A 6,000-nucleotide genomic window follows, 5' to 3' on the forward strand; every position below is an offset into this window, starting at 1 on the left:
TTAGGAGATTATAAGTTCTACAATAGCTCCCACCACCAATATTTTTACACCAATTAAAAAAATGGTTTTTATCCTAAACTTTGTAGAAAATCACCTTAGGGCTGCACGATCAAACTGGTGAGCCATTTTTTGTTTATCAAAGTATATGTAGCTAATCTTCAATACGTTAATTAAGGAATTCCATTGCTCTGCATGATGTAGTTATAGCCCTAAATTCTCTACTTCTTTCCATCCATTTTCCTTTGCCCAACATTGCTACCTCTACAAAATATACAATTTCTTGTTCTCAACTTTTCAACAAGCCCCTCATTTACTCTATATGAATCATCACTTCCTACGCATAGATATATTTGTACCTAAACACTTTTTCCATTCTCCACTTTCAAAACCATCCTATCTCCTATAAGTGGAAAGACCTGAAATAAAACCTTCCTTATAGTGAAAGCATTTTAATAATATTTAGTCTTTCGCCTAATCCAATTTTCAACACATAGCAAATAAATATATTGTGATTTAATTTCCAGTTTCTAGAAATTTGGAATTTTAAGTGATCACCATAAATTTCCATAGTTTGGATTTCCCCAAGAAGTGAATTTTTATAATTTCTAGACCCCTAGTGCTTTGGGTTTGGTGAATCTTCTCCAATTTATTTGGGGAATGACTTTGTCCTTGTTTCCATTTCATAGAAAATTGGAATACTTTGAAGTCTAGAGATTGCCTATATATAGAGGTGGTTTCAAACACAATTAATATTAATATTCTTGTTATTGATAACCAAAGTGCACATGATCCTAATATTATTTTCTTCACTTTTTCAAACAAACAAACCTAGTATCTATAGCCATAAAAAATTATCTTTAATATGAAATGTATATACTTAAGTCTCTTATTGAAGTGCATGTCATTAAAGGGAAGCTATTGCTTTATTACACTTATCTACCTTTCATGCAAGTTCCATTGAGATATCTAACCTGATATAATTTGTAAACATGATAAATTTTTGCAATTTTGATTAAATTGTACTTGTTTTAAATTCTATTGCTTTATTACACTTATCTACCTTTCATGCAAGTTCTGTTGAGATATCTAACCTGATATAATTTGTAAACATGATAAATTTTTGCAATTTTGATTAAATTGTACTTGTTTTAGAGTAAATGAATTGAGTTTGAATCTTACCTTTATTGATAGATAATGCTCTTGCGTATATTGGAATTGTAAAATCTAAATAAGTTAAAATAAAAAATTATTTAAATATATAAAAAATATGAAAAAGAAGGAAAGAGAAGAACATGAAAACTCCTAAGAAAACCAACACAATGAATCAAGTATTACTTCAAATAACCATCATTGACCTAAAATTTTATCATTTTTCATGTCATTAGCGTATATGTTATAAGTGACGTCTTATTAATTTGCATATTTTTACAATATTATCTTTACAATTTAGAAAACTAACCCAATAAAACCTTTAGTATTGAAACCTACCACTTTTTAAAAAGTTTCAACTGCATTTTTTAAGCACATTTTTATTGCAAATACAAGATGTTTCTACAATCAAAATTAATTGTGGGACAAACATAGCTTCCAAACCTTTTAAATTGTGTTACGGTGTAATAAAGCTTCCCATTTCTTAAAAGGTTTTCAATTTCACATATTTATTTATTTTGTATAATCACAAATATTTTACACATACAAGATGTTTTTTATGTATTGAAAATTCATTGTGGGTTAAGTTTAGTGCATATAGTGTTTGAATTGTGCCCTTGTGTCTTAAGGGGAGGTTAAGGGTATTTGACCTTCATTCTAATTAATTTTATTTTAAATTCATAAAATATGTGAAGAAAACAACAAACAATGTAAGTTTTGAAACGAGAACTATAAACTCAAAATGGAAACTCTAGCAAAAAAAAACCCCGAAAAAATATCAAAAACAGTGCTAAAAACGAAAAGTGTGTAGACTGGAATGACGGTTTTTTTTTAGGGTCAATTTTGAACATGTTTTAAAAATGGCAGTGAAAGCGAAATTTTCGTTCACAAAACACCTTGAAAACGAAAAAGTGATGATACCGGAACGATGATTTTTTTAGGGTCAATTTTCAACATTTTTAAAAAATGCTAGTAAAACTGAATTTTTTATGTGTCAAAAAAGTTGTTTATGAAAAAAAAAACACACTAATGTTTTTGGTAGAATAACATTTTTCTTTCCTAAGTATAAATTCAACATGTTTTCAATCATAACATGCTAGATACAAAAGAAATTGGAATTTTTTCAACCATAAAATTAAAAAACCATGACATTATGAACAAATTACATGACTAAATGAATTCAAATGTCATTATTTGTATATTGAATGAAACATACATTATATCTCTAATTTAATGTTGCATTGTAGATATTCTAAACAATAAAAATTATCATAATTAAGACATATAATCCAACAACATAAAAATGACTCATAACTTCTCATTTAACACCATATGGAAATCAAAAATTTTATTTCAAGATACGATGCAAACATCAGTTATATAAACTGTATTAAACAATTATTCAAAATCACTCATATTTTCTTGCACACCATTAGAATTCACATCTTCAGATGAGTGACTGGATGCTGACGAAGATGTTCCATATTCTTCTCTTTCATCAACTAGTGCCCCATTTGAGTCCACATGCATGCCCACCATTTCAGGTTTCAAAATTCTTCTAGATCTACGACTGGTTTCAGCAGACTCCCATCTCAACACTGTTCCTTTTGGTAACAACCTTTTCAGAATCTCTATCGTCTTGAAGCGAAGAGTTCCTCTCTTTGTTAAATTGAAGTCATAAACAAGTATGTCAACATCCTCCAATTTTAATATGTCTGTGCGGCGATGATTTATATTTGTACCCTTTTTTTTTTCTCTTTCCGCCATTTTTTTTTGTCAACTACCATCTCTGGCTTATACACACCATTAAATGGGTGTGTATTTGTGGCATACCAATGTACTTCAACACCTGTAACATTCTCATTTTCTGTAAACACCTTTATAACTTTAGCAACCCAGAATGGATAGCCCTTGGGATCTCCATCTGCTAGCACTGCGATCATGTAACCCTCCTTAATATCTTGTACTGAACCCCTGTAAAGGTCTTTCATGGCTTCACGTTGTGCACGAGATCTTTTGGAACCAATATACATCTCTCTTTCCTCTGCCTGTGAAGAATTAATAATACCTTGAGACTGTTGCTGTTCAACAATGTTTATTTCCTCATGTTCATTCGACACATTTTGTGGCCAAATAAATGGATTTTTCAAAGGTATATCTTCATTTGTTGTTGTTGAAATGATATCACTTTGATTATTGAAAAATGACTCCCACCAAACTGAATCAGCAATGCCAAAGTACTCATATGTATATCTAATACATTTTTTAATTTCTTCTAGGCAATCAGAATAATTTATATCTCTATTCTGTCTGCGTGCATTATGAACTTCACCAACTAATTTAATAGCAATATTTTTTATGCAAATATTGGATGATCTGGGATGAACTTCAAAAATTCCAAACCTGATGACGGTGCCCATTCTGCAGTAGTTGAATACTTCTTGCCCCATATTAGTGTTTTCCCATCAATTTTTTTGATACGAAATTGATGTTGGAAGATAATGTCATTAAGTTGTTCAATGCATTTCCCTTCACCATGTGATCCCAAAATAAACCTTCGCATGTTAATAGTTTCTTCTAACACATCAAAAGTAGGTCCGGCATGTATGATTTCTTAATACATTCGATTAATGATGGCAAGCTCCCAACTTCCTTCCTCCTCAATGTGACTGAAAAACGACTGAACATTTGATCAATATGGTCATGAGTGTGCCTAACAAGAAGGAAAACAACCTTTACCTTCTGAAAAATTCTCAATTCAACAAGCATGTTTAGATATCCAAAAACAACCTGATTTTTGTTTTCACAGCAAGTGTTGTCCAATTGTAGATACAAAACTTTAGGAAGATTACCAGACGAATGAGAAAGCACATCATGAATTATGGTTATGGTCAGATTTGTGTCATTATGAATATTTGGAGCTGTGAAGTACACCCTTGGCAACATTTTCCCATTGAAGGCCATACAAAATACCATGTGATATTGAATAAAATTTTCCAAGTGATACTGAATAAAATTTTCCTCCTGTAAATTTTTGGGTATGCGAACAAAACATGGTAAAAGTGTTTTATTCTGGTCCATACCATCAATTATCAAACCCAAATATTTATTCGGATTATCATAACACTTCTTTCGATGCTTGTACAACTTTTTCCTTTCACTTGTTTGTTGTTCGCGATGCTCCTGAAGTTCTTTGACAATTGAATCTACACAACATAAAAGAAATCCATTAAGAAATATGTTTTCATACTTGATGACTATACAATTTTAAAAGTTAAAGTTATGAATGCTTACTTCTTTCTGACCCTTCACATTTTTCCCTTTTTGATTTAAGAGAAGCACATGTACTGCAAATCCCCATCCTTGTCTTCTTAGGAATACAGACATTGTTGAATTCTTTCTTCCATACCTTCACAAAATATTGATATTTAATAAACCGGCCATGTCACTCAGCACCTTCTGCATATTCTTTGTATAAGTTGTAGATTTCTCGTCTTGAAAAATTATCTGGAATATGTATTGTCTCTCTATTTGGCATACACTCTCCATGCTTTGAAAAGAAATCTTTCATCCATGACATTGCAGTATTTGATAATGGCTCAAACTGTCTTTTATGACGTACTTCTTAATAAAATGTGGGATCATTTTCCAAATTTTCTTGAATTCTCAAGAGACGAAAATTCCCAATCGAATGAAACATTTTGAAAGCCTTTCTACAGATAAATAAAGACCCAATATGATAATCATAACCTGACAATGTAGATTGCATGCACCCAACTAAATATGAATTTTGCATGCTTTTATTCATTGACAAATATCTCTTCCTACTCTCTAATGAAAATTTGAAATACATATGTTTCAAGCAATCTTTTTGACAACATTCACTTGAAATGAGAGCGCTGATAGAACTTCTTCTCGTCAGATATTCTGCTCTACCCCTTGTATAACTAGCATTGATACGGAAAGGTCTGCTCCTACTCCTTGATATAATATTTATTGGCAACATCTCCATCATTGGATCATCATTTATATAAGGGTTTTCATCATCATTAAGAGGAATGTTATCCACACTATGATTAGCTGTGCTTTTCAAATACTGACTTGGAGGATATTCTTCATCTTCCCCTTCTTTAGTGCTACTGTCATAGTCCTTAGAATTCAGACTGAATGGAAAATTTGACTCAATGTTTATTGGATATTCTTCCTCATGTGCATTGTCAGTGCTGCTCTCATAGTCCATAGAATTAGGACTACGTTGAAAATGTGATTGTTTACTTACTGAAAATGCTACATCCTGTCCTTTGTCACTGCTACCTTTATAGTCATTAGAATTAGGACTAAGTGCATCATCCTGTCCTTCATCACTGCTGCTCTCATAGTCCTTAGAATTAGGACTAAGAGAACACCGTGACACTCCATTCTTTTGAAATTCATCATCGCACTCTTCATCACTGCTACTCTCATAGTCCTTAGAATTAGGACTAAGAGGACACCATGACACTCCATTCTTTTGAAATTCATCATCACACTCTTCATCACTACTGCTCTCATAGTCCTTAGAATTAGGACTAAGAGGACACCGTGACACTCCATTCTTTTGAAATTCATCATCACGCTCTTCATCACTGTTGCTCTCATAGTCCTTAGAATTATGACTAAGTGGACACCGTGACACTCCATTCTTTTAAAATTCATCATCACGCTCTTCATCACTGTTGCTCTCATAGTCCTTAGAATTATGACTAAGTGGACACTGTGACACTCCATTCTTTTAAAATTCATCATCACGCTCTTCATCACTACTGCTCTCATAGTCCTTAGAATTAGGACTAAGTGGACACCGTGACACTC

The sequence above is a fragment of the Pinus tabuliformis genome, chromosome 3_2 (assembly GCF_031772625.1).
Source record: "Pinus tabuliformis cultivar Carrire ecotype Pingquan chromosome 3_2, CPIR1, whole genome shotgun sequence".
Lineage (NCBI taxonomy): Eukaryota > Viridiplantae > Streptophyta > Pinopsida > Pinales > Pinaceae > Pinus > Pinus tabuliformis.